Source organism: Thunnus albacares, chromosome 22 (assembly GCF_914725855.1).
Source record: "Thunnus albacares chromosome 22, fThuAlb1.1, whole genome shotgun sequence".
In the NCBI taxonomy this organism is placed as follows: domain Eukaryota; kingdom Metazoa; phylum Chordata; class Actinopteri; order Scombriformes; family Scombridae; genus Thunnus; species Thunnus albacares.
The window spans coordinates 16,789,913-16,809,114 of NC_058127.1; the positions used below are offsets into that span (position 1 = coordinate 16,789,913).

The 19,202-nt window shown below is 38.8% G+C and overlaps 1 long non-coding RNA gene across 1 annotated transcript in view; it reads right to left on the reverse strand.

Annotated features, from left to right (window-relative positions):
- Nucleotides 1-7,729: 7,729 nt before the first annotated feature.
- The window catches only part of LOC122973557, an 84,933-nt gene continuing 73,460 nt past the window's right edge, over nucleotides 7,730-19,202 (reverse strand). The window contains exon 3 of the long non-coding RNA XR_006400079.1: nucleotides 7,730-7,856. This is a non-coding gene — a long non-coding RNA (uncharacterized LOC122973557). The remainder of the gene's footprint in view (nucleotides 7,857-19,202) is intronic.

The following is a 19,202-nucleotide window of genomic DNA, read 5'->3' on the forward strand; positions in this document are numbered from 1 at the left end:
CATTAAACCCATTATTTCTTTAAGTTAGCAGAAATGTATAACCCCCCTCCACTTATTTAAGAGATTTAGCCTTTTAATAGGCTGATGTTTTTATCTCCAACAATGACAAGAGGGGTCACAAAGGGGTAAAATTAACTTTATTTCATGAATTATCACATTTTTTTACTGACAGACTTAGACCATGTTGTGTATACCATCATTGATGAATACAAATCCAACAAAAACAAAATGATTTATGATGAAGAATTAATTTTATGGGACTAGTGTTTCCATGTTTCATGTGTGCACTGTTGAAAGAGATGCTGTAATGTATATTTAAAAAACACTCAGGACTCAAAGTGTGGAGTCTTGGATTGGGTTTCTCACTTCTTGTTTACAATTGTTTGTACTGATATCATCTTGTCATACTTCAATAAGACATCTGGCATTAAACTGTGTGCTGCCTCTCTGGATCACTGCATTATTTCTTACCAAAGAATTAGGCCAGGCTGTGTATGTAATCACTGATTAATTGTTACGAGGGGCTGCAGAACAAGTGAACCCAGATGCAGACACAGATGAGAAGACTGGAATTAAGAAAAAGAGATTGATTACAGACCACGGGGAAATTGGGCTGCAGCCTAGGGGAGTTTGGACTGGTAGCTGAGAGCTAGGAGCTGAGGCTGGGGCAGGGGCAGATAGGGGCAGAGGAAGCAGGTCCAGAGTGAGATCCAGGGAGACTGAGTTGTGCAGGGCTGAAGGCAGAACAGCAGGATTTAACTAGACAAGGGGCAGGAAACAGAGGCCGGAGGAGCAGGCCAGACATGTCCTTAGTTTTAAACTAATTTCTTTTTAAAAATTGTGAACTTACAAATCAGTTAGCTATTTTTATAGCTCCATCTTTAAAGTTCTTCAGCCTCTGCTAAACCAATGATGCGATGATGTCAGACTGTAAACATCCAAACTTATGACCCTCAGATAAGAGGGAATTATGTCTATGTTTACTTGAAGACTCAAAGACATTTGTACATATAAAAAAATAAAAATTAAAAAAAAATTACAGCACAGAAACAGCACTCCTACACTGCCTTCTTGGAACTCCCATTAGCCTGTGAGACTTATGACAGCTCAAATGGAATTTTTATGTCTTTAGGAAGGAGGTGAGCCTTAATGGCACAGTCTTCTGCATTATAAATGTAAAAGTTTCCAGCACTGACAATGTAATGGTCTGGCACACGTGTCACATCTCACAATCTTATTCAAAAGATCAGGACTCTCTCGCCACCCACCGCTACCAATCAACCTTTGTATCTATTAGCTGATAAATACAATTAAGACATAGAAACACTTTAACTTAACACCAAAACACACTATGATTGCCAAGTTTATACCAATTTAAGGTATTCTATGCCTCATCAAAGCATTTAAATTAGAGAAATATGTACTAGTGCTACTTACCTGCATAATAAACAATTTAAGTAATTTACTTTAATGTACTTCACATGTTATATCTGCTTATTGACTCACTGTAGAGTTGCACAAGAGAAGTTTTGCCCTCCACAAGTAATGAGTACTATATATATTTTTAAGCAGCTGATAATGTGTGCTATTGGTCCTTGGTTTTTATCATTTTTCTCTTCTCCCACCTTGTTAACTTGACTTTTGTTCTCGTGAATCCTCCTTTTATTCCTCAGCTACAGTTCATATGTTGCTCCTCAACCTCATTTCGTTCACTCTTTTCCCTCTGTCTTACCCTTTCCTCCTGTCCCTTTTTGCTTTACACTTTCACTATCTTGCTTCCACAGAGGGCACAAAAGCACAATGTTCTGGGTGCTTGCAAAGCATCTGGCTTCCAAGCCCATACATCCAGCCAGCCAATATGTTTGCTCATACAATGTCTGTACACAAAGTACACTTGTGACTGCTTGCTTGAGTTGTCAAATACAAATTACTGGCCAGCGGGAGTCTGAGCTGTGCTGCAATTCTAAAAAAAAAAAAAAAAAAAAAACACAAACTAATTTCCGTGGCTTTATTTTGTTTACAAGACATGGTAGGAAGAGAGAGAAAAAGCTTTTTAAGGATAAGGAAATGTTACCTTAAAGAGTTTGTTTCAACAGACCATGACAAGTGCAGCTGTTACAACACCACAGATGTCAACTTGGACTCTAACATTTGCAAACTGGCCATTATTGCTGTGCTTTTAAGAGATTAAAGTCCAACACTAGCCAAAAGCAATGGATCAGGTATCAATATATAAAAAAAGTTAGTCTCTTCTGACTGCTGACAAAACCTCCTGAAACATCAAGTACATATTTGTATACACACTGTGTGTGACCTGTCACAAAGCAAAGTCGCAATAGTAGCCATTCTACTAAAACCCAGGAGTGAGAGCTGCTGCCTGCCATCAAAGCAAAAAAGCAAAATGCAAATGATCCAAGACCTTTGTAGCAGGGCAGAATAAGCATCAGAAGCTTCGACACTACCTGAGGAACTAACATACTTGAAGAAACATTTGCAGACGCATCACACAAAGAAATACAAAAAAGTTGTAAAAGTTGCAATCTCCAAGAACGGTGAGTGCCAGAACAACAAAACATAGCTGGAAGCAATACAAGAAATGCCATCCTGAAGGAAACAAAGCAAAGCTGATCATGTTATATTGTGGAATTTGTTGTCTTGAACTTCTGTATGTAGTTTTTGACACTTGAATGTACTGGGCTGCTACATGTATGTACTGAAGCTAATAAACACCTTAGTAGATATGAGTATTAGTATAGGACTGGTAAAGACAGATGACCAATGTTGCAGTACCGGTATTGAAAGTGAAAAAGTGTCAACAAGCCATCTCTGGTGGGGCATTTTTTTTAACATAAATTTGAAATTGAACCAATATATATATACTTAAATATAAATGTTTTACCTCTTAATTAGCTAATGTATGAATCTGTCTGTAATCATTTCCTTGCATTCTTCAAAACAAAGCTCTGACAAAGATCATGCAATGAAAAATGAGAAAACCTTTGCTGAACTTCAACTACTATTCACACTGGGCTTGTCTTATTGAGACAAAATGCTGTGAACCACAAACAGGAAAATGCTATGCCTTCTTGTCGGCCCCTGAACTAAATGTATCCATCTGGTCACATCAACAGTCCCTAAACTGGCAGTGCTTTCTGTTCATATAAAACTGCATTATTGCATGTATTTATTACAAATATTGGGCTTGAGCCAGAAAACAATGTGCCCTTGAGAGAAAACTACATTACTAATTGGGTGCTCTCATGATCAACTACCCTTCAGTGAGCAAAGTTTTTGAGTCTTTTACAGTTGTTTAAGGAAATCCTAGATCAGTTGGGGAAATATTTTATGTAACATAGTAAGACTTTTACTGGGCGTAATTCTATCTCAGTTTTTCATTTTAACCTTGACTGAAAAAACACAGGATTTAATATTTGGTCGGTAATGAGCTGAATTTATATTATTTTTTGGTTTGGTGTAAAAACAACTATGACAGAAATTAGCTGCTCTCTTTCTGATGAGCACTCAATCAGACAAGCGAAGATATGTTTGCAATTAGCCTTGCTTTTCTGTATGTTAAAACTGCTCACACGTCATCTAAATTGGTCAAAGATAAGACAGACATGTGAAAGGCACCTTTCCTTTTCTGCTATTCACCCTCTTACTTGTTCATTTCACAGGCTGTTAATCATTACTGTGATTATATAATTAAATAACTTTTCTTTTTCTGTGGCCCCCAAGTCTGTCTACAAAGACTGTGCAGTTGCCATGAGCAACGGTGTATGTGCAAAGGAGGATGTGTGACATAATGACAGGAGAAACGTCTGTAGGAGTGGCACCGGGGATGGCTTTGTGTCCTTCTGATGAGCCCGCAGTTGGATTCGCATGACAGAGATCCGCTGATGTCGACAAAGTTTCCACGCCGTTTCGTCGATTAAGCTCGCCATGAGGACGTCACGCCACCCTGCCGTATATTACGAGTACATCTGCAAGACGATTAGCGAGACACATATGCACGTCCAACTCAGAGCTCACAACTGGTTCGGTCAGGCAGTTCTCATCAAAATAAACACGATTGGCTTCTTAATAATTGTGCTGGTTCTAGTGGGTCTGTGTGGAAATTTGTGAGAACCAGTAAATCTATGACAACTATCACAAAAAGCTGTATGCATCAATGAACATACATTTTTATATGGATGTAAGAACTGAAGCTGAAGAGCACAATCTATACTTACATGCATTGACAGCAGCTGTACTGACTACACTGTGGAAATATCAACTGTGACATCACTTTATCATACTGTGCCTCTCTGGTTGTCCTTAAAAGAGCTATTAGATGTGAGGGACCCAAAGGCCATAACAGAACTTCTAAAACTCTGAGCGATAACTCAACTTCCAGGCCTGTGTCCTCTCTGCGTCTTATTGAGCAAGTATTGGCAGCTGTTCAGAGGAGTTAGGCCCTTCAGGTGCATACACTCCAATAGTGTTTCATTCCTCTCCATTAATTCGTCATCAATATGGATCCATCTTTTGTTGATGGTGGCACAGTTGCACCTTCCTTGCCCTGCTGCACTGCCCTGGACAGCCCTGCTTGAATAAAAATGAGGCCAATTTCTTCCATCACGGCAGTCATTGTGCCATTTGTTGAGTAAAACACACAGGTCCATTATTGGAGTGTCATGAAGCTGTGTGTTTGCAATGCGACAAATCACTGCAGGCTGTCACCCAGGCAGTTTTGTGGCATTACTCTCAGCAGAGAGGAACGCCGTTAATGCTGACAAACACTGGAGAACGAGGGTCATTTACTACACATCCATTAAGCGGGTGCCAATACTCCAACAGCAGCAGAGACGTCTCTCACTCTCACAGGGTTGTGTTTGCATACTGCTGCCCAGCATGAAATCTCTTCAGCTGCTTGCAGTTGTCGAATTCACATGTTCACTAATACTATTAGCACCAGCAGGTAAAATCTGAACAGACATTTCTTTTTATCTTCTTAAAGAAACAGAAGTTCGGTTTGATTTCATCTCTCCATTCATCCATCCACCCATCAATTTATTGAAATTAAAATGACAATGGTTCAGCCCAAAGCAGCTCACAGCCTTTGTGTCATTTCCCTACTACATTAAACACTGATCAAACCAACAGACCAAACATTGTTTGGTTTTTTGTCAAAATGACCAGGGAAGCCTTTCAGGGTTGCCACACAGTGTTTTCTTTTGAGGACGCAAGAAAGATCACATACTTTAAATCCCTGTAAAAGCTCTTGCTCAGGGCACTAGTTAGACCTCATTAAAAAGTCTAATCAAAACACAGCAATAGCATAACATGTAAAGTTAATTTGCTATTTTTTTCTTGATGAGCAAGAGACCATAACAATATGAACCCTCTTGGCCCCAATGAAATATTAAAGATACGATCACAGACGACTTCCGAGTAACAGCTCACCTCATTTGAATTCTAGGAAAAATGTAATTTAAGACTTAGGACTCAAAACTCTTTTTTTTCTCTCTATAATTATTGATATTGCCTGAAGGCACTTCCTTTGTTGGATTTCTAATTTACGTAAATGAGTGAAAATTATTTTCACTTTTGTCCCCACCCCTAGTAAGTCAGGTGTGGAGACACTTATTTCCTTAGACAATTGATGCCATGCGTGTGACACAAATGTAACTGATACAACTGAATTTCAACTCTGTTACAGAAACGATATCTAGAATAGATTTCCTCCATAACGCTTTATTAGAGCTGGTATGATGGATGGGTGAGACATTTCAATTCTGACATGAAATATGAATCACTGGAATTGACATTTGCTGACCTGTTCCCATGTGAAGACTATGAAAGGTCCTCTTTGAATAGACATCTTGAATCTCATAAATATGACATAGGAGAACCTATGACCAATTTTGAGGCCAGCACAGAGCACTGAAATAAAACTAACATTGCTAATCTGCACATTTCATGCATCATTAAAACATCAGTTCAGAAGACTGGAGAGAAGGTCATTTCAAAGTAGCATGCTGCTACAAATGGTATGTAATCAACCAATGAATGATCTGTTTGGAGAAATTTTAAATTTGAGGTAAGATGTACAGACTTAGGATTGGGAAGGCTCGTTGGATTTGTGTGCATGTATGTGTGTGTGAGTTTTACTGCAACTCAGCTTGCATCTCACAGCCATGTCACCAATGACTCACTTAATTTATGACCACTGGTCACAGAATTGTTATGATTCTTATAAAATTCCCCATGAATCAACTCTTATAGACTGTTGTGGTCATTGCGGTAAGAGTGATGCGCCACAATAGCATGCAACAAACCATGCATGACAGCCACTTAAATTGCATATATAAACACAAAAGTTCAAACATTTTCTCCATAGAGACAGTAATTATAGGATATAGCTCAAAATCACTGGCACCAATAACAGCTATGAATGAAAACAGACTTTATGTCAGAGAGTGGGAATGGTTTTCTGGCTGTGTGACCATTAAAGGAAACAAAGCACCAGTGGAAATATTATGTGAATTGCATCCAGTGCTTCTCCATGGATACATTTAAACAGTTAGGTCATATGATTTATGTTTAAGGAACGTGTTGTCACCACAGAGGGTTTCAGTCAAACTAAGCTGAAGTGTGTGTTAAACGGTTAAGAGTTCATTGCACTCTACTGTACATATAAATGATAGCAAGTGAACAAAATATGCATAAATAAATATATCTAATATTTATTAAAATAAGCAAAGATATAAATATATATTTAACAGTAGAAACACTCATACAAATCATACAAATATATTCAATGCAACTTTTCTTTAATAGTCTCTAATATTTTGAATAGTGTGCTATAATGTTTTTTTTATATGGAGAGAGGAGCGCCAGTGTGTGACAGGAGGTTTTGGACAAGCTTTGAACAGTCTCTCTTCAATATCAGCATGAATAAAATACTGACATTCAAATGTAGTTTTGCACCACAGCACAACTTTTGAGGCACAGTGAGCCTGCAAAATGTATCAGAAATGGACGCAAATTTATGTGGCTCTACTTGCAAAGCTCACTGATAAACACTGCCATATTATGTGGAATTGTTGGCTCTCTCCCGTTTCTCCATTCTGAAGACTGTCAACTCAAAAATGTTCTAAGTTCAGCCAGTCACAAACCAAGCTAGTGCATTATTTTTTAGCACAAGTGTAGCAGTAGCCATAGGGCAGTGTTTCAACAAAAAAAGAAGACACCTTTGAATCAAATTGACTCCAACTTATTCAGATGGCTTTATAACAAATAAATAAAAAAATAAAAAAATCAACGTACTGCTATGCATCAATTTTACAGCCTTTCCAGTAAGACTTGACAGCAGGAGTTTGGATGGAGGCAAGGAGTACATTAGCAATGGAACAATACATCTCAACACAGCACAGTTAAATCCTGGTGATTAGCAGGAGCAACATTGCAGTGTTTCTTCAGATCCTGAACTGTGAGGCACCAGTAAAGTCAGGTAACAGTACAGTCAGGGAACTGATCATTTGTCATGGCCAGAATAAGAATACCAAAAATGCAGCACTGGGGAGCCCTGGTGGCCAAGCAGTTGAGGTGCCGACCACGGACTGCAACGTCCCAGGTTCGTGTCAGGCCCAATCTCTCCTTCCCTCATTTCCTGTCACCTCTCTGCGGTCATCTGTCTAATAAAGGCATAAAATGCCCATTCATGAGCACAGACCACACCATTAGCTGAGATACGAATAAATTGTTTATTAAATATGAAATGTGTGAGTAGTGACTGGCAGATGGGAATGGTGGAGCATGATGATGGCTGTGGTATATGGAAGGCTTTGGGAAGGACAGCCCCTCAGGGAACCCTATGAGAGATGACAGAGGAAAGAGACGAAAGATGGAGGGAGGGTGGGGCACGGAAAATGAGAACAAACAGGGCGGAAGGGCGCTATTAGTCATATGAAAAGAAGAGGAAAGTGCTTCAGGTGGTCTTGCACCTGAACTACAACTAAGATTATCTCAACCTTAAAAAAGAAAAGCATCTTTATGGCACACCTCCATTAGAGGTAAAACATGCTCTCTTACCAGTTACTTAGTTCATGGCCAGCTTTCAAATATTCAAAGTACACCAAGAAAGTGATTAATTTGCTCACCAACTACTTTGCCTGGAAGTTGCTGCCTACATATCATATATACTTTGACTGGAGACATCCACACTATATTTCAGATCATCCCAAGAGTGCTGACTATAAGCATTGCATTTATCAGTTAAATGTAAAATTTGCACAACAGTTAGTAACCGTTGACATTTAAGTTACAAGTTACAATTTTATTTAAAGTCCCCCTTCACTCAAAAATGTGTTTTTCTTGTCATCTGACTGTGACATTTGAGCTTCATTGTGCAGAGTGATGTAGGTACAGAGTTTGACACTAGAAGGCTGTTTTCTCGATCATCTGCTGAAGGTGGAAAGTTTCTCTGTGCTCACTGAAAACCTCACTTAAAGGGGTGGGCCTACAGGCAGGATGTGTGACATTACAACTAGTTCAGATCCAATTGATTTTCTTATCACTGATATCACATTTGATTTACTTGATACTGGGTAAATGATTTTGGTGCTATTTTGGTGACAGTTTATTTGTAGACTGTGTCATGGTGATAAGACATTTCTGTACTGTTTTGTTCACGTGTTATACTCAACTCCCTGTTATTTAATAATTCATTTAGGTGCTATTATGTCGCAACAGAAACCATTTTGTTTATTTTTATTTTGTAGACTAGTATGATATGATGATGTGACATTGTTTTGTAAATAAAATTTTCAGATTTGGTATTTTATTTGTTTAATTTTCAGATACATTTTCAGCATACCTGAATACAACCATGATTATAACCATATAACATCAATCGCAAATTTAACACTACAACTTTTCAAAGATCACAAATTTTATTGGGTACCCACTCAATTTCCCTGGGTCCTAGGGACTATCAGCATCACTGTATATATCTTGAATCATGTCTGAAGAGGATCTTAAATTTTTTATTACATCACATCCAGTTATCACATCATACACAGTTAGCGCAGTGGGAGAGCAGCACTTTGATGTTGACACGGTTGACAACAACATATTACTAGACAGACTGGAAAACTGGGTGGGACTTTGTGGCACAGTACTAAACTGGTTTGAATCCTATTTAAAAGACAGGGTCTACTCTCTGTCTATGGGTAATTTTTGTCCACTCACATCTGAGCGGACAAAAATGACCTGCGGAGTTCCCCAAGGCTCCATTCTGAGGCCTCTTCTGTTAAACATCTATATTCTCCAACTCATTCAGATTATGGAAAACAACAAAATGTTTCCATAATTATGCAGATGACACACAAATTTACATAACCATATCACCAGGGGACTATAGTCTGAATAAGTGCATTAAACAAATCAACGATTGGATGTGCCAGAATTTTCTTCAGTTAAACAAAGATAAGACTGAAGTAATTGTTTTTGGAGCCAAGGAAGAACAATTAAAAGTCAGCTCCCAGCTTCGATCCATAATGTTAAAAACCACAAACCAAGCCAGAAATCTTTTAGTAGTCATGGACTCAGACCTGAATTTCAACAGCCAAATTAGGACAATTATAAAGTCAGCCAACTATCGCCTGAAGAATATATCAAGAATTAAAGGACTTATGTCTCAGCAGGATTTGGAAAAACTTGTCCATGCATTTATCTTCAGTAGACTTGACGACTGTAATGGTGTCTTTATAGGTCTCCCTTAAAAAAAAAAAAAAAAAAATCAATCAGACAGCTGCAGCTGATTCACAATGCTGCTGCTCGAGTCCTCACTAAGACAATGAAAGTGGATCATATCACTCCAGTTCCCAGATCATTACACTGGCTTCCTGTCTGTCAAAGAATTGATTTTATAATACTGCTGTTGGTTTATAAAGCACTGAATGGTTTAGGGCCAAAATACATTTCTAATCTGCTGCTATGTTATGAACTATACAGACATCTCAGGTTGTCTGGGACAGGTCTGCTTTCTGTTCCCAGAGTCAAAACTAAACATGGAGAGGCAGTGTTTAGTTTTTATGCACCACATATCTGGAACAAACTCCCAGAAAACTGCTGGTCTGCTGAAACTCTCAGTTCTTTTAAAAAGACTTTTCTTTTTGCCGCTGCCTTTTATTAAACCAAATTTAAGGGTTAATATCTTACATTGCACTGTAACTTTAATTCTCCTGTTTTATGTGTCTTATTCTATTTTAGCTTATTTTTTTATTTCCAATTTAACACTTTTTAATTGTATTTAAACATCTTTTTATATTGCCTTGTGTTGCTTTTATATTCTGTCTTGATGCATTTTATGTTCTCTGCAAAGCATTTTGAATTGTCTTGTTGTTGAAATGTGCTATACAAATAAACTTGCCTTGCCTTGGTGTGGACATTGTTGGGAACCATACTGTGTTAATCCAGCCTGGCCACTCAGCCACCGTGCCACCCAAGTGTGCTATGGATATCACTGTATAATAACTGTCTTTAACTGTGGGGCTGCAGAATAACAGAATTTAGTGTTTGGAAGATGATTCATTCCATGAGGGCCAGAAGACAAAGAAAAGACCAGCATGCAATGACTTATGCAGCACAAGAAAACCAATGGCTTAGATGTTGCAATTACAAAAGCACAAAATTAAGTGAGCCCACAGTCCAGAAAAAAAGGCTTTAAAAGTTCCACATCCTTGCAAGTTCTGAAGTAATAGTTTACTCATATGAAAATAGACATGTTTATTGTGATGATTTTTGAGCTTTATATAGTTAAGTGGGGGAGGAACATCAGGTGGGCTCTTGCAAACACTACAATTAAAAACAGCGAGGAAAATTTCCATAGCATAAGCATATCATTAACTCTCAGGGAAGTAGAAACAATGTAGTCTCCAGGGTGGCATCCAAAGATAGGCCTCAAATCCACCGTATGTAGGTGGTTGCCACAGCGGGCTCCTCGAGCTAATAATCCACACAGTATTTACTGCATTCTTAATATATTCAATTTCATAATATTTGCAATTCCAATATAATCTCCTCCAAAATATTAGATTTTAAAATATATTTGAGTTTGCTGAAGTTGTGTGGAGACAATCAGGTGTGTAGATTGTTTGTATAATTTCTGTAGGTGTACATTATATTTAAAAGTGCATTTACTCAAATCTTGGCAAGACTGCTGTCATGTTCATTTGCAATTAGACCAACCTTGCTGCACATTGACTTCATTTGAGCAATAAACGAGGAATATATTGGTACTTTTCCCCTCTTTTTGTCAATTCTCTTTTAGAAGGCTATTTTGAGATGTCCAAAAGTGGACCAGGTTTACTATAACTGTTGTAAACAGTGTCTGGCTTGAAACACACATTTTCAGTAAAAATAAGTAAGATCTTGCCCATAGCCCATTATGACTGCCATCTAAAATTATCTGAAACGTTACCTACTCTTGACATGTGTGGTGCTACAGGCATGGCCATAGAATTTTTTTCAATCTGCATTTGCCAAACACACATCCACTCTTCCTGTGTTGGAAATGTTGTACATCGTTCCCTTGCAGAGGGTTTTATTCATAACCTACCATTTCAGATACAGGTTTTGTTAACTGATGCAATGTGAAAGGATCACAGTCTTGAGCTACACCTAGGGCCAAGAATTCATCATCCTTTTATTATCCTCTGTTTTATCTCCTGATAAATCATATTTCTGAATCCTCTACTTCTTCCAAGCCTAAAAGCCAGAGACAAATATGCTTAAGAATCATTTGCAGATTTAGCATAAGCCCACAGCTCAAAGGGTGCAATGAAGGGGTTCAATGAGGAAACCAATGAAAGGCAGTTCCTAGAATTTAAAAAAAGGACCCAATGTAAACAAGTCCTATTTATTATAGCAAATACAGCCATATGGAAGTCCCTGTCCTGTGGCCACTAGGTTCAAGTTATACCATTTGAGGCTAGATCTGTAGAAAAGGGAGAAAGTGAAGAATCCTCAAATTATTTATGGTTTATTCCGAGGATCACGAATTCTAAGTTTTCCTAAAGTCATTGCAAAATCTCTCAACTCACTCATTGAAAGCCTGGCAACCAAGCAAAATAAGAGTGAAGTCCTGGGAAAGTGGTCAGAGAGTGGGGTATTGGCTATCAATCCTCCAGTGGAACTGTAAGTTTTGTGAGGGAGGATTCGCTTCTGGGAAAGGTGGTTTTTAAGAAAGAAAGGCATAAATATAATGGCAACTATATAGGTTTTCTCACACAGTGAACTCCTGTAGTGTCTGGTGTGTATGTGGGATGTGTGTGTGTTAGAGGTAAAACTGTAATCAGAGCAAACATTAGGTTTTAATGTTGGCTCTAATGTTTAAGAATGGTAGCATAAATGGCAACCAGTCATCAGCTTTTGGTTGACAGTTTTGACAGAATCGTTCCTGTATTTTATATTAAAATTGGAGTGACGATGGTGCTGTGTGATTATACCCTGTACTTTATTGATGAAAAATGGTTTAATAATGGTTTTACATATCCTCTGTCACACACATATTTCAAGTGCTTTATTTGAATCTGTCAATTACCTACAGTGATTCCCTGACTTACCCTATCTTCAACCATCACCACCACAAGCCTAACCCCAACCCTGAGAGTATTCAAAAAAACAAGTCCTAAAATTGAATTGTTTTCCTCATGGGAACCAGTGCTTTCCCCCTTTTTTCCCCAAATGGGAAATGAGTCTCTATAATGTGACTGGGTGCACACAATGGTCCTCACAATATATACATACACAGGTGTACTCAGTAAACATCAATGAAATTCATGATGAAAAAGTGATTCAACTTCACTGGAGGACAATGAAACTAGTAGATCAATGCTTCCCAGGCTCAATTTAAATTACAGATTTGCCAGGTAATGTGTTCAGTAGAGTAAATTGCCATATGCAGAATAATGACCTTTAATCTTCATCATATCATCAGCTCAACCTGATTGAATGCATTCACATTGTCAGGATCAATTTGATGTCTGCGGTGAGCCTGCTGACTTAAATGTGGGGCCACATGGGTGTGATTATTCCCATGAAGTACCTGAGCTAGCTGAGGTTAGCTGCTATTTGAGGTGATTCTGCCTCTAACAGACAAAGGGGTGATCAATAATGGTGCTCTGCTATAGCTGCTAAAGTAATGATTGACTTAAAGCCCAAAGCTGCACTATATTGAAGAGTGCTGATAAAGTTTTCAACTATTCATAATAACCAACACCCCAAAGCTTGGCTAAACTTAGCGAAGTTAGAGTATACCGGCTATACATAACCAGTGTGCATACGGCTGGATACCGAATTTCAATACTATTATGGCACCAACCGCATTGCTTTGATAATATCCAGTATCGAAAAGTGCCTCGTCATTCAATACTAAATTTTGATACCTAAGGAGTGCGGAGGTGAGCGGCACCTCTCATACAGTGGTTGCCACTAATAATGTCTTCCCAACCCACAGTGGGGGCCGGCATTGTTGTGGAAGTGTAGCGCCCACCCTCCGGTTCCCCCCCATGTCGCCCCGGTGAGTAAGTGGCTTAAAGTTGAACCACTAATCCCTCTGGCAACCTGTTAGTACTGTTAGCGCTGTTAGCAATGCTAGCCGCCACCACCCACCTTCCTTGAAGACCTACCCTATACTGCCTTTGATTGGCTAGCACTCGTTACCTTTGTTGGTTACGTTGGTTAGAATTAGGCATGAGGAGTAAGATGGTTAGGGTTAGAATATCAGGGTCAGAGCCAATCAGAGTTAGAGTAGGGGCAGGTCTTCGCAGAATGTGGGTGGCAAGAAAAATAACGCCAGACAGGTATATGTTATCCTGACTATCCTTGCTGCTCTAAGGGAAGATAGTGATGAAAACACAATGGCAGTGGAGCAGCTTTCCAGGTGGAACACAACACAGCCGGCCAAGGTGAGTGTTTTTTCTTCACCAAGTGTATACAGTGGACCTAAGTGAGAGGCTGGTGCTTCACCAAGCCCTGAAAAGGAAATTTTCCCCGTCGTCCTCTGCAACCAGCTTGCCAGCAGACAATGTGAGGGATGGGCAGTGGTGTGCTTGCTAGTCTAAGCCGCTTCCAGACCCTTTTTGCAGTACCCAGCACTAAGTAAATATGTTTATATTTTTTATGTTATGAAACTGCTTTGAGTGTGTAAAAATGCAGAGTAGCTGAAAAATAAAATTTAACTTGTAATGTAATTTTCTTTTTGTTAAAATGGATTTTATTGAAAAAAAACATTTTTCAGGAACTGATATTAAATCAAGGTATTGGTATTGAAAATTTTGAATGATACCCAGCCCAAAGTGTGCATAAGCATGTCTATTTCCATGGTGATCTTACATAAAAAAGTGGGCTTTAAATGCATCACTTTCAAGTATACAAGCATCGATATTTTTAAATCCCAGGGGATTCAGATAGATGACATTTACACACCTTAATAAAATCCAGCCCAAAGTATTATTCAAATGCACAGCAAGGGAATCTCCAATTCACACAAATAATAAAACCCTTCTACAAGCACCTAAACCTTCAACCCCCACAGACAGACACAAATACTTCAGACATGCACTCAGGCAGCAAACACAAGCTGGTTAGATGGTGTATAGTCCTCCATTAAGTGGATGGGCTTTAGTCAAAACAATAATCTATAATGCAGTAATAAGATGCTTAAATAATAGAGCCTATAATGTCCAGTCTCTATATGTAGCAGAAGCAGATTTAGGCTTACAACCAACAGTTTATGTATATGTAGGAAATTAAAAACATGAGTTAGCCAGTGTAGGAGGGGAGCATTCAGTGTTATCACAGGTACTGTATGTACACAATAAGTGCAATGAAAAATAATAAGCATAGCTCCTTTATTAGTCATTATATCTTCCACAGGGTAATTTTGATCCAATAGACAAGCTTCAATGGGCTGTGTTTTGTCTTTATTACATTTACAATACATGCTGGGAACCTAAAGTGCTTCTAGTGAGTTCACTAACCAAAGGAATAACAATGGCCTGTCCACAAAAGGCAGGCAGACTCCACCTCAGCTGTGGCATACAGGTGTGACATTGAACTGTAGATTATACAGCTGTAGATGCCACTTGACGGTCCACTGTCATACAAAAAACTTAGAATTCCAGATATCAATGTACTCCCAAAGAGGACCATAAGATAATTATCTCTTGAGACAACAGCTAATGCATGCAGAGATCATTTTAATTCACTGGAAACTAATGAAAGCTGTATTGATTTATTTTCTTCCATGTGTTGATGAGACATTCTCCCACCAGGAGAAACCTGACCATGATATTCAGGTGCCCTAAACATCATGTCCTGCAGATCCCACACTTAGCAGATAAGATTCACAATCATGGAGAAAAGTCAACAGGGATGCTAAAGCCCTCACATGTGAGTTATTTGCTCCCAACACCTTTGGTAGAACATAGAGAAGCATTATGGTGATATAACCTTGCCCTGCTCTCTTGATTAGAGGAAGGGAATTATGCGAGCATGGTGGTGATGCCTGTATGTCTCCATGGTCTATACCAGTTTACAGTGGCCCCTCACCCTTAGCCAGACTACCCTGCTTTTCCTCTTAGGATTTCTTGTTGCACTCTTAATGATCTCAAGTATTATCTGACTCTTAAAATGACAACAGGATGAGCAGAAGTATCTGGAAAGAGTTTAGAGTTAGATAACCACAGGTCTAGGCAGTATGATACTAATGAAACTTGACCAGAGGTACAGCAAAAACCCAAGAGTTTAAAATAAGGAGACCAATAGCTATCTCTGTTCTAGAGTATTTTGTTCGAGTTTGTTCCTAAGTGAAAGAGATCGTAATTCTGTTTTGGTGCAAATGAATGTGCAAAGTCAGTGTATTTTTTCATTATCACTTGCGGGAAAAAGGGATGACAAATATGAAATGCGCTGCAATAAATGTAAATAAATGTGGGTTGAAGTGTTTGTTGTGCATACAGTATTGCACTTTGCCATGATAATGTGTGTTTATTTCTATACTCAAGATTAAACCTGAAAAATCTCTCTGGACATGCAGGATGGCCAGCTTCCTCAACCACCTTCTGGAGCTTCCACAGCAAAGAAATTTACCAAATATTTGACTATCAATTTAACCTACTGTTTTTTGTCAATCATCCCCACATAAATCCCTGTAATGGAACCCTTGGTCTCCATTACAGAGCTGTTGCAGAGGCCGAGGTCTCTCGGAGGTTTGGCTTTTCCTAATTTTAGGTTTTATTATTGGGCTGCCAACGTGAGAGTAATTAAGCTTTGGATCCATCTGGAGACGTCACCTGCTCCTCTTTCATGGCTGCATATTGAGGCATTCTCTACTAAACCTGCCTCGCTGACAGCCCTTACTCATTCCCCCCTTTACTTTTCTTCCTCTCCTTATTCTAAAAATGCCTTAGTTAAGTCAACTTTGAGGATCTGACAGCAATTCCAAACCATTTTTGTCTAAAGACCTTTTCTCTCTTAGCTCCAATATCAGCTAATCCGGTTTTTCATCCTTCTCTGATTGATAGAGCATTCTCCTTGTGGTCCAACTCTGGCATTGAGACATTTGACAACCTTTATATTGACAATACCTTTACATCCTTTCAGCAGCTCTTTGAGAAGTTCATTTTACCTTGCCTTTTTTTTTTTTTTTTGAAGGTGCCTACAGATCCGCAATTTTGTTCGTAATTCTAGTCCAACCTTTTTACCAATCTCCCAGAGGCCTCACCTATTGACTCTTTCTCAACCCAATTCCCTTTCATAAAGAGTATGATCTCACATCTATATGATCTTATCCACTCATTGCTTCCAGCCTCTTTACATAATATAAAAACTCAAAGGAAGGAGGATCTGGAGGAGGAGGTGTCAGAGGAGTTGTGGGATGTCATTCTGCATTGGGTTCAGTCCTCATCTATTTGTACTAGACACGGTCTGACTCAGTGCAAAATCCTTCACCGTACACACTTCACTTAAGTCAGGCTTTCTTTGCAATACTATATGAATGTATATGAACATACAGTATATGAATGATTCTCAGTTGATGTCTACACTTACTGTAAATCCCACAGGAAAAAAAACAAACTCACAAGTAGAGTTAGGCAATATGACAATATACAATGTGTGTCAACTGTCAGAAATACTGCCATACTGTTTATAGTTATATAGCTTAATATATCTGTTTATTGGGCCACTGCAGGCAATGTCAAAGACATGCAAACCAAGGAAAATTAAGTAATGAAGTCTTTTTTTAGGTTAACCAAGTACCCACTGAAATACAATAATAAACGGATCATTAAGATGCATTTGAATAGTCACCCTCAGTTAAAAATAATCAATGCCCTGTCATATTCTTTGATCCTGTGATCTCAATTCCCACTGGACTGTTTGACTTCATGTGTTCATATTTCCACTGATGTTAGTGAGAGATACAGTCTGGGTTAAGTCCTGTATAGCTCCTGGTTTTTGTTTGTGTTCACATCTGAAGAGGAGAAAACAAAGAGAATGATCTCATGTTAAATTATGGGACTTTCTCTGTGAGCATGACCTGACTCAGAAATATGACCTTACTATTCTTCACCTCAGCTGAACTGTGTGGGAGGGAGAATGAATGACTCATACATGCATGATAGTTTTGATTGGTGGTTGGCTACACTGGGTGGTTTTGCTTTTCTTCATAATGGTTATACATTAATCCAACAGACCGTAGGAAAATACTTTTCTTGTCTGAAAATATAAACATGTGAAGTGGAACATCACTCTGCGTTTATGGAATAGACATTAGCTTCGATCTGCCTAGCCCCACTGCATTGGTAAAAACTAAAATGGAGGCATTCAACTCAAGGCGTGCACACAATAGAGTATAATCATGTAAAAGCACTGTGATTACTTAGCAATCACATGTTGATCTGCGTCTTTGTGGTCAGTCTGAGGATAGAAACTGTTGATCCATACAGAAGAAGCAAAGCCAATGTAATGGTGGGGCACTATACTTGAAAATGGCCACCATGATGGTGTAGCTTTTTCACTGTTTCAGCATTTTAAAAGGTTGGTAAACTTCGGGCTTGTGTTTTTGGTCTGCTTTGAAACCAAAGTATTGCAAAGTTGGTGGAACTCATGTCTTAGATATATCTTTCTACCTCAACACACTAGAGCTTACTGAAAGTAAACAATCTTGCAAACACATGCCTCCCTGTGAACATATTCACCTTGAGGAGACTGATGCCCTTTAGCCACGCAAAAATCAAATCCTTACGTATCACCTATCACATTAGTTCTTACAGTATATTTTGGGGGGCTAACAAAGTACTGTACATCACTTTCAACTAACAGTTAGCTACTCATACTGGCATACTATGGGGACTTTTTTCCCCTATATTTATTCAGGAGCGAGGTCTTTCAATTTGAGAGCATGATTTATTGATTTCACGTTCAGATTTTGTAATTCCTTAACTCAAACTCAAATAGCCCGTTTGTGCACAGATTTGCTCAGCTTCTGCTCAAACTGTATGCTTGCACTCAGATGTTTTGTCACTTACACAGATTTCCTGCTTCAGCCCTTCTCACACTCAGGCTGCTTTTCTGTACTTCTCAAACGTCTGCTCTCAGATTGCTGCCCTGCTCTCGGATTTTTTGTGCAACAACCCTGTCAAAATTCTCCAACCAAAAGAAGACCAGGTGTAGTGTTGACCAATAAAATGATCCCTACCTCCTTGCAGGTGTGTTCGCTTTACTTCTTAAAGCATTGTGTATGGACAGTTACTCTAACCGGGTTCATCCAGATTAAAAGATTTATAAGAACAGTAAATGAAAAAATAGTGGTGTATATAAAAACAAGATTTAAAATAAGTTTAACATATTTAAAGAACTCAAGTAACTTAACTAAAACCATCCATGAACAGTGTGGTTTTGAGTCCTGAAAGTTTTGAGGATTAGGTTACTTTTAAGATCGACAGGGAGTCTGTTTCAGAGATGTGCAGTGACTAAAGGTTGCCTAGCCAAGTTTAGCTCTGGCCCTGGGCACTACTAGCTGCCCACTCCCACTTGACCTGAGAGGCGTGGCAGGAGCGTACTCCTTAAACATATCTGTAATGTATTAGGTCCATGTATTGATTTATAAACAAGCAGCATTGCCTTATATTCAATTCTGTGGCTTACAG